The sequence below is a fragment of the Sorghum bicolor genome, chromosome 4, assembly GCF_000003195.3.
Source record: "Sorghum bicolor cultivar BTx623 chromosome 4, Sorghum_bicolor_NCBIv3, whole genome shotgun sequence".
In the NCBI taxonomy this organism is placed as follows: Eukaryota; Viridiplantae; Streptophyta; class Magnoliopsida; order Poales; family Poaceae; genus Sorghum; species Sorghum bicolor.
The window spans coordinates 20,128,897-20,140,250 of NC_012873.2; positions in this window are offsets into that span (position 1 = coordinate 20,128,897).

Genomic DNA, 11,354 nt, shown 5'->3' on the forward strand with positions numbered 1-11,354 from the left:
TTCGGTGGTGATTGGAGGCACGAAGACCGCCCGGAGTTCTTGTGGGTGGCTCGTGTCAAGCTTGTGAGTGGTTTTGGGCGATTCACCGCGACGGAGTGTCGAAGAATCAGCCCGTAGAGAGCACTTGGTCCTTGCACGGACCAAGGGGGAGCAAGACCCTTGCGCAGGTGCTCCAACGAGGACTAGTGGAGAGTGGCGACTCTCCGATACCTCGGCAAAACATCGCCGAGCACTTTCTTCCACTACTCCTTTACATTCTAGCATTTACTTTGTGTATTTACATTCTTAGAATTACCATGCTCGAATAGGATTGGAACTAGGTTGCAAAACTTTTATCCGGTAGCTCTCTAGTCACACTAGGCACAAGGGCTCGAATTGGAGCTCAAAGGTTGCTTAAATTTTTAGAGAAGCCCAATTCACCACCCCTCTTGGGCATCTTGATCCTTTCACACATGCTGCTTCTACTCCGGAAGTACGCATCCACATATATCCACTCATTTCCATCTTCAGAGCCACCTAAATGTTTTCTACTCCTAATCCAGGAGAGAATAGCCAAAAACATTCTCCTATTTCTGTTTTTCCCTGTGAAATAAATGCTCAAGTTATCTTGGTTACTACCACTTGCTATATTATTTCACGAGATGAGTGATCTAAAAAAGATATCTGTTTCCCCTTGTGAAATAAATGCTCAAGTTATCTTGTTACTACCACTTGCTATATTATCTCAAGAGATGAATGCTCTGGAAAAAAAAAGATACGAGGAAATAAAAAGGGGCAAGTGCCCGGAACCTCGAAGAAAAGAAAAAGTGAGACGAGAGGTAAAAATGGACAAGTGTCCGACAATAGAATTAGGGGTACAAGATACCCACCTGAGTGGAAAGAAAAAGAAAATGTAGAGCATCTCATTCCCCCTCAAAAAGCTTCAAAGTGCAAGGAAGGTATGTATCCCCTCAAAAGAGCAAAAGTAGAATTAGACTTTCACCATTGTTTTTACCATTATCACCATCATCACCATACACCATTCACTCGCCATACATGCACATCTTGATTTGACTTATTGACTTGTTCTTCTGGATCCATGGTTTGGGTATGCAATAAATGTCTTGTAAGTATGTATCAGTTGTCTCCCACCTATGAGCTCCAGATATCAAAACCTTATTAGAGTAGGGTGAGATAGAAGGCAATATCACTATGCCTCATACCAAAAATACCACATACTTTGAGAGAAGGCATATACCATTAGTGCCTTGGAAAGGATCTAGAAATACCACAAAAGAGAGATTTGAGAGAGTCATACAAAGAATCTCTGAGTTTTATTTGAAAATCTGCAAAAACTCCAGAGCTATAGTTAATCAAAGAACAAGAGACATGGTGCTTGACTTGACCGTTCTAACTTTTAACTACTCAAGACACAAGTGACGGTTGCAAGCCCCATGGTGAAAGGTAAAATGAGTAAGTTTTAAGTCTTAACAGTTTACTCTAACTCAGAGATGAGATCTTGCTTGAACGCATGTGTACTTTTAAGGCATGAAAACACTGTAGAAACTCTTGAGTCCATCCTTGCTCAGAGACGAGCAAGAAGTAAGCTTGGGGGAGTTGTTGACGGTCCTTAAGTACCAAATATAATTGTTGACGGTTCTTAAGTATCATTTTAATTATCAAATAAACAAGAGAAAGGACCAATATGCAAACAACACCTAGAATTAGGGTTTAATCTGACAGAATTCCACGAGTTTTGTTGTTTATCTGTTTCTGCAGGGGTTATCAGGAAATAAGGAAGAAAGACCCACATGTCGGGATTACATAGAGATATCAACGCACCGCGCAATTTTCTATCATCTAGAAGACTCTAGAAGCCACGGGAAGGAAGCGGAGGGCGAACGGGGCCAGGCACTGGGCGCCCGCCCAGTTGACCTGGGCGCCCGCCCCCTCCTAGACTTGGTTCGGGACTCTTTTCACGGACGACGCTCCACCGACCTAAAGGATCAAGGATAACCGTCGGATCAATATCCGTTTGATCCAACGGCCCACGTTCACCTAAGGGGACTATAAAACCAGACCCCCTGGCCCCTGGAGGAGACAAGTTCATCATAGAGTTGAGAGGAGCCCTCGAAGGAAAACCACTCCTCTAAATAAAATTTCTTTTTAGGCTTAGCAACCAATGTGAGTAGAAATAGATCTTATAGTTTCTACTAGATTGAGAGAGATAGAGTGGAGGTGTAGATCGGAGGAAGCCCGGCCTGTCGGTGTCTACTCCGAGCTTGTACCTGCGGGATCAAGTTCTCCTAACCCGAAGCTTGCTCCAAGGATTCTTTAGTATTTCGACTTCTAAATTCTAGTAAGTTCTTGTTTTATTGTTCTTTGGTTTATGAGTTTACTTTAATCTCTTCGTGTAGAGTTTAGAGTAATCATCTCTAGCGTAGACATGGTGTTTAGGCTAGGATACTCATAGATATTCCCTGACTAGCTGGACCGTGGTAGTAGTGGAGAACGTGACATTTCCGAGTTACCTTTGAAGACCATATCTCGTTAGCAGGAAGGATAGGGTTTATAGGTGCGGGTTGAACATCCTCTGTGGTGTCTAGATTCCGTTAGCCTCCCCAATATAATAGTAGATCATCCTTACCAAGGTTAGAAGGAGATTACGGTTGTAGTCTTCTCTATTTATCACTCACATCGAGAAATATTCTTTGTTACCTAAAGGGTTAGTAGTAATAGAACGGGTTAGTCAGATGCACTCTTTCTCCTAGTGGTAAAAAAATAAATACGATACTCTGGATAATCTTCCGGGTGAAATGCTCACCGATATCCGTGCGCTTGCGGATCAATTCCTTATTGTGTTCCCAAATATCAACAATATTCATCAAATAAATAAAGAAAAGGATCCAAATGCAACCAACACCCAGACTAAGGGTTTTATCTGACAGAATTCCATGAGTTTTGGTGTTTTATCTGACAGAACTCCATCAGGAAATATGGAGGAAAGGCCCACATGTCAGATTTACATAGAGATATTAACGTACCGCGCAATTTTCTATCATCTAGAAGACTCCAGAAGCCACAGGAACGAATGGGAGGCCGAGCGGGCCCGGGGACAGGGTGCCCGCCCTCCCCCGTTGGGCACCCGCCCAGGTGTATTAGCCAATCAGGCTCCACCTCCCGGATTATGCTCCACCGACCTAAAGGATTAAGGAAAACCGTGTGATTAAGGTCGGTTTGATCCGACGGCCTAGATTCACTTGAGGGGACTATATAAGCAGGCCCCCTGGCCCCTGGAGGAGAGCAATCCCATTATTCATTAGCATATTTTCCAGAGAGGATTCAGAGAGAGAGGTCCCTCTAGGGATCCAACCTCATAGGGCTTAGCATCCAATGTGAGAGTAGAATTAGTTCTACTAGATTGAGAGAGATAGAGTGGAGGTGTAGATCGGAGGAAGCCTGGCCTATCGGTGTCTACTCCGAGGTTGTACCTACGGGATCAAGTCTCCTAACCCGAGGCTTGCTCCTAGGATTCTTCATTATTTCGACTTCTAAATTCTAGTAAGTTCTTTGTTCTTATTGTTCTTTGATTTATGAGTTTACTTTAATCTCTTCCAGTTGAGTTTAGAGTAATCATTGCTAGCATAAACGTGGTGTTTGGGCTAGGGTACTCATAGATATCCCCTGTCTAGCCGGACCGTTGTAGTAGTGAGGAATGTGACATTTCCGAGCTACCTTTGTATCCCACATCCCATTAGCAGGATCGATAGGGTTTATAGGTGTGGGTCGAACATCCTTTGTGTTGTCTAGATTCCGTAAGCCTCCCCAATAGAACAGTAGATCATCCTTACCAAGGTTAGAACGAGAGTGCAGTTGTAGTCTTCTCTATACATCGCTCACATCGAATCACATTGTTTGTAGCCTAAAGGGTTGTAGCAATAGATTTGGTTAGTCAGATGCACGCTTTCTCCTAGTGGTAAAAATATAAATACGATACTCTGGATAACCTCCCGGGTGAAGTGCTACCCGATATCCGTGCATTTGCGGATCATTTCCTGATGGCGTTACCAAATATCAACAATGGCGTTTGGCGAGAAGTGCTGGAGCTCCACACCGTAATGGTGGCAGAGCGCCCGCATGAAGCGACTTGGGGGAGAGCCGAGGCCGTGGCGATGAAATTTTGTGATGGAGACAACGTACCCTTTAGGCGGTCTCGGCTCCCGGTGGTCCGCCGTCAGCGCGATCCACTCTGGCCGCGACAAGGAATTGCGGGGGCGCAGGAGTCCCTCCTTCTCGAGGTCCATCAGCCGTGGATGATGGGTGCTAATCATCAGGGGTGACGAGTCTCACCGGCATCTTGGCAATGGCGGAAAGCGGAAGGGGTAGCAGACAAGGGATCCAGCGATATTTATAGATGCCCAACCCCAACGGACGGATCCGACAAATACGGTAACCTCCTTAGTAAATGCGCCGCCTGACAGTCTTATGACTCCCCCTGACAGGACGTTCCGGAATCCGCAAAGACACAGTGCCGCAACGTCTCCCTCCTAAAAAGGCGCGCCCAACGGGCAAGAAAACGAACCGCCACGGCTCTTCCTTCCCCTACATGGTAAGATAGGCGCGCGCCGCAATAAGAACCTCGAGGGAGCGCAGACCGACCCGCCGGACTGGTGTGACGGTCGCCCTCGAGTACCTGAGTAAGTGACACCCGGCGAGGGGTCGAAAACAAGACCAGCCTCGAGATCTCGCTGGGGGTATCTAGGGCAGGGGCAAGAGGGTCGAGAGGAATCCCCACGGAGGGAGGCGTCGAGCCGCTGGGCTCTATCGAATGAGACCAGTAACCCCGACCACACTAGCCTAGCTTTAATGAAAACGCCTCCGGGCTGCAGCCGACCCCCTCAAACGGGGCACGGGTTCTCACTTGGATTACCCGATATAAGCTCATCCCGGGGCGATGACGCTCGCTCCAACGGGAGTACGTCACGATCCCTGCCTCGGAAAGGCAAAACCGTCATCAAGGACCCAAAGCCCCTCTCCTAGAACAAAGAACTTTCGGAGAAAGGGGAGATCGAGAACAATTCCATTAGAAAAAATAGTATAGCTCTCGGAGGAGTCAAAGACTCCTCCAAGGGCTCGGGGGCTACCCCCGCGGGGGTCGCTCGTGCGACCCCACGGAAACTTGACCAACGAAGAGCCTCTACTCGAGCGCAAGCTCTCGAGTAGAGACTCGTGGGCTACTGTCGAGGGTGTCAGTAAGGGGTACCCCAACCGACGCTGATAACGGAAGGACCCGTACATAAGTCGAGGCCCCTAACTCGACGCCCCCGCTTTCACGCGTGATCGCCAAACCTCGAACACGGAAATGAGGTTGTGCGAATCGACAGAGGCTCGACTAAACAACAACCATCGAATATGGAAGTGGCTCGGGCGAACCGATAGGCCTCGAGCACAAAGGCGCCATCCGCCTCCTGTCGCGGGTATGGGAGCCAGGGCATTTAATGCGCCTGCCATGTTCTCACCTAACCCAGTCACGCGAAACGTGATAGGGAGCAAGCACCCGTCCAATCCCCACTTTTCGCAGCTTCATCCCCCAGATAAGCAAGAGTACAACTAAGCACAGTGTGACAGTCGATATGTCATATCACGATGTCCCTCGAGGCACCCAGAGTCAGCGCACCGCTCAAAGAAGTCATACGTAGTGCCGGACCCTCGAGCGAACACGTTCCTTCCCAGGGAAGAGTCAGACAACGAAAGTCAGCACCTCAACCGCTCTGGATGTGACTACTGCCACGACGTACAGGCGTGCCCACGGTTAAGCCAATCCGAAGACGATGTACAGGAGCCGAATTCAGAAGCATGCGCAATCATCACCAAAGTTCCCAGTAATAAGACGGCTCGAGGCCACGCCGGTACGGAGGCCTCAAGTAGGTCAGCGCACCGCGCCCCTATCGAGCCTTATTCTATTGCCTACGCCATGTAACCTAGGTCTCCCGTATAAAAAGGGAGGCTGAGGAAGGGATACGCAAGACACGACGTGTAGAACAACCTCCCATACATCACTACCGTCTAGGACTTAGAATCCTTCAGCAACATTCACCTGTATTCACCCCTGTACAAGCACTTAGGTGCAAGATAATAGAAAAACCCCCCCTCCCCCCGCAGGACGCATGGCCTTGTCTTGCCCGAACCAGGATAAATCTCTGTGTCATTCTTGCATCACCATCTGGGAGAGGGAACACGCACAGAAATTTACTCGTTAGTGTTACCCCTGGGGTCAAAACACCGACACAACTTCTTTAGGACGCGACGTGCGGTCTCCACGCGTGGCCTCGTCTTCCTGTGCGGCCCTACACGTGCGAACGCGATGCGACTTCTTCGGTCTTCGTGGCTGTCTTCGTGGAACTCCCATGTCTTCTTAGGAACAGAGTTATTGCTCAGTTTCTGGTGATATCCCTGTCACTTCTTCTTTAGCTGCTATTGTTTAGATTCTATCATGTCTCAATCTCAGTCTCATCAATCTGCTATTGTCATCAACATCACACTAGATGGTCAGAACTATTTAGAGTGGGCCTTTACTATTGAAACTACATTATGGGGTCACCGTCTTTATTTTCATTTGACTGATGATCCACCAACTCTTAACTCCGATAATAGTAATGCTGTTGCGGTTAAAACTTGGGAAATCAATGATGGGAAAGTCATGGCTACTATGGTTAACAATGTTAAACAAACCATGATTATGAGCCTGCGCACGTTTAAGCAAGCCAAACCTATGTGGTCTTATCTGTAGGACCGCTATGTCTAGGAAAGTGGTGCTCTTCAACATACTCTTATGCAGTAGCTTCATGTTATTGAACAAAAAGACATGTCTATTGATGAGTATTATTCTACCTTTGATCATTTGATGGGTTCTTTGATTTCCATGGTGCCTCAGTGTACAGCAGGTAAGAACTGTACAACACTCTCATTTATTGAGCAGTTCCTTACCTGCAGATTTTTCATGGGAGTGAAGGCAGAGTTTGATTCTATTCGTACCAGATTACTTCATACTTCTTCTACTCTCACCATGACAAAGGCATTGTCTGAACTGCTTGTTGAAGAGACACTCTTTAGGCTCTGTCTACTGTGCCTAACTCTCACAGTGTGTTGGCAGCTTCTCATCAGCGAACTACTGCATTAAAAGAACCCTGTAAGCATTGTGGCAGGACTAATCATAGTCCAAATAATTGTTTTGCTAAACATCCAGAGAAGCTAGCTGACTTTCATGCTTGTCGTGCTGCTCGTGGTCGTGGTACTTCTTCCACTCCTAGAGGTTCAGCTAGTGGTACTGTTTCTATTGTTGCTTCCTCGACTATTGGTACTCCCTCGTCCTGGGTGCTTGATTCTGAAGCCTCCTTTCATGTGACATCTGATCAGTCCCAGTTGGTTGCTTGCAAGCTAGTCACTGATGGCACTTCCATTCAGACAACTGATGGTACTTCTTGTCATATTGCTCATCAGGGTTCACTTTGCAATAATTATTTTTCTGTACCAAATGTGTCCTTTGTACCTCAGTTGTCTATGAATCTTCTATCAGTTGGTCAAGTTACCGACTAGAATTGTTTTGTTGGCTTTGATGACTCATCTTGTTTTATTCAGGACCGTTGCAGTGGGAATGTGATTGGGACCGGCCATCGCCATAAAGGTGCTTCCAGCCTCTATGTTCTCGACACCCTACGCCTTCCTTCGTCTGCTGCATCTACAGCTCATGCCTCATCCGCTGCATCCTTCTCCGCTTCATTTGCCAAGTGGCATCATCGTCTTGGTCATATTTATGGGTATCGTTTGTCCTCCATGATAAATAAAGGTTGTTTAGGTCATACATCTATTGAGTCTAGTGTTCATTGCAAGAGTTGTAAACTTGGAAAACAAAGACAACTTTCATATGCTTCTGGTGTTTCTCATTCTGCTAGACCTTTAGATCTTATTCATTCAGATGTATGGGGGTCCTGCACCTTTTGCTACAAAGGGTGGCCACAAATATTATGTCATTTTCATTGATGATTATTCTCGCTATATATGGATTTATTTAATGAAACATCGTTCACAGTTGTGTTCCATTTATCAATCTTTTGTTCGCATGGTTCGCACACAGTTTTCTACTCCTATTAAAATTCTCCGCTCAGACTCTGGGGGTGAATATTTGTCTGTTGCTTTTCGACAATTTTTGTCATCTGACGGTACACTTGCACAGCTTTCTTGTCTAGGTGCTCATGCTCAGAATGGCGTCGCTAAACAAAAACATCGCCATCTCATAGAGACAGCTCGCACCCTTTTGATTTCATCTTTTGTCCCTTCTCATTTTCGTGGTGAAGCTGTTTCCACTGCTGTCTATCTCATCAATGGGCAACCATCATCCAAGTTGTTTGATCGATGCCCTAGTGAAGTACTTTATGGTACTCCTCCAAGCTATGACCATCTTTGTATTTTTGGATACACATGCTATGTCCTGCTTGCCCCTCGTGAGCACACGAAATTAACTGCACAGTCCGTTGAGTGTGTTTTCTTGGGATATAGTCCTGAGCATAAGGACTATCGATGTTATGATCCTTCTTCCAGTCGCATACGCATATCTCGTGATGTTAATTTTGTTGAGGATCGTCCTTTCTTTTATAATCCATCCATAAAGCCCTCAAATTCCCCCATAGAGTCCACCTCCTTTTTGTGTCTTCCTCCCTCTTCATCTAGCAATGACGCCTCCATACCTTCTGTTCCTATTTTCATCACACCACCCTTACCTTCTAATCCACCTTCATCTGCTGCACCAACTCCACTACCTCACTCCTTTTCTAAACCACCTATCACACGTGTTTTCAGTTGTCGTCCTAAAAACCTCACCCACATTCCTTCTAGTTCTACCACCTCGGCCAATCCTGATGAGCCCGTTGTTGACGATTCTAATAATACTACTATTGATGAGCCATCTATTGTTTCTGATGAGTTACAGGTTGATCCACGATATAATCTTCGAGATCAAAGCTCTATTCATCCTCCAGACAAGTATGGTTTTCCTCATGTCAATGCTATTGTTGATGAGCCATCCACTTATCAAGAAGCTGCTTGTATTCCCGAATGGCAGCTAGCTATGTCTGAGGAACTTGCTGCTCTTGATCATCAAGGCACTTGGGATCTTGTTCCATTGCCATCACACGTGGTACCTATTACATCTAAATGGGTATTCAAAGTTAAAACCAAGTCAGACGGCTCCATAGAAAGATACAAAGCTCGTCTTGTTGCTAGAGGTTTTAGCAGACTCAAGGTCTTGATTATGATGAGACATTTGCACCGGTTGCTCATATGACAACAATTCATACATTACTTGCAGCAGTAGCTGCTTTTTCTTGGTCCATATCTCAAATGGATGTTATGAATGCTTTTCTTCATGGTGATTTGACCGACGAAGTTTATATGCAACCACCTCCAGGTGTCATTGCTCCTCTAGGATATGTTTGCCATCTTCGTCGTGCTTTATATGGCCTGAAACAGGTCCCTCGTGCTTGGCATGAGCATTTTGTATCTGTCATACGGGCTACTGGTTTTTCACATAGTGACCATAATCCGGCCTTATTTGTTCATTTGTCCCCACATGGTCGAGCTTTGCTACTTCTATATGTTGATGATATGTTGATTACAGGTGATAATGAGGATCACATTTCTTATGTGAAGCAGCAGCTTAGTGCTGAATTTCAGATGTCGGATTTGGGTCCCCTCAGTTATTTCTTAGGCATTGAGATCAAGCGATCCCCCAAGGGATATCAACTTTCTTAGTCTAAGTACATTTAGGACCTTATTACTCGTTCAGGCATCACTGATGATAGGACTGTTGCTACACCTCTGAACCTTCACTTGCAGCTTCGTCTCCCTGATGGGGTACCTATTCAGGATCCCTCTCGATATCGACATATAGTGGGCAGTCTTGTTTATCTCACTGTCAGCAGGCCTGACATTGCTCATGCAGTTTATATTTTGAGTTAGTTTGTTTGTGGCCCCAACTTCTGTTCATTTTGGACATCTACTTCATGTCCTGCAATATTTACGGGGGACATCATCTCAGAGTTTGTTCTATGCACATGACAGTCCACTTCAGCTTCATGCTTATTCAGACTCCACTTGGGCGAGTGACCCCAATGATCGACGCTCAATCACAGTGTACTGCATTCTTCTTGGCTCTTCTCCTATTGCATGGAAGTCCAAGAAAAAAGCTATTGTATCTCTCTCTAGTACAGAGGCTGAACTTCAAGCTCTTGCTACTAATACGACAAAGATTGTCTGGCTTCGATGGTTGTTGACTGATTTTGGTGTTTCTTGTGATGTTGCCACAGCTCTTCTCTGTGATAATACCGGAGCCATACAAATTGCCAATGATCCTGTGAAGCATGAACTTACAAAGCATATTGGTGGGGATGCCTTCTTTACTCGGTCTCATTGTCAACAGAAGACTATTTCTCTCCAGTATGTGCCTTCTGAGTTGCAATTGGCTGACTTTTTCACTGAAGCACAAACTCGAGAGTAGCATCGGCTTCACTTGATCAAACTCAATGCTTCCAATCCTCCGCTTTCACCTTGAGTTTGAAGGGGGTGTTAACTGTGAAGACTCATATTATAGGCCTGTAGGCCCATACGATCTGGCCCATGTGGCTCTCTAGACCTATATATATTCCTTGTCATCTCTATGGAGAGTTCATGCTCTCAGATCCCTAAGGTCTGTTAGGGTTCAATAGATTTCGGCACATTGTTTGCCTCTAAACTTAAAGCAATAATATCCCACACGACTTTAGCAACACTGCACTAGAATAAAAGATTATTAACAGTTTCAGCTTGATTACAGAAATAACAAGATGGGTCACCCTACCATTTTCGTTTCAACATGTTATCTTTAGTTAAGATGGCATTGTTCAAAACTAACCACAAAATGATCTTAATTTTAGCCGAAATTCTACCCTTCCAAACTTTCTTATGATAAGGTCCAATATCATTTCTTGTTAAAGTGCTATAAATTGATTTAACAGTAAAATACCCATGACAACCGAATCTCCAGGTGACTATATTGTCACCCTCACATAGCTGTATGAGCATCCATCAAAATTTTATCCTAGTTTTCCTTCCAGATATCAACTAACCATCTTGTGAAAGTTACCAACTGAGGTTCAGATTTGAACTGTGAAACAGCCAAGTCCAGTTGTTGACACATGGCAAATAAATCAGGGAAAAGTATGGTGTGACTTACTGAAAATTAGAACCATTTTTTTGCAAGGGAGAAAGATAAAAGTCAAAAATGGGTAGAAAACTCTCTTTTGGAAAGATATCTGGTTTCCAAAAAAGAGTTTTCTACCCAT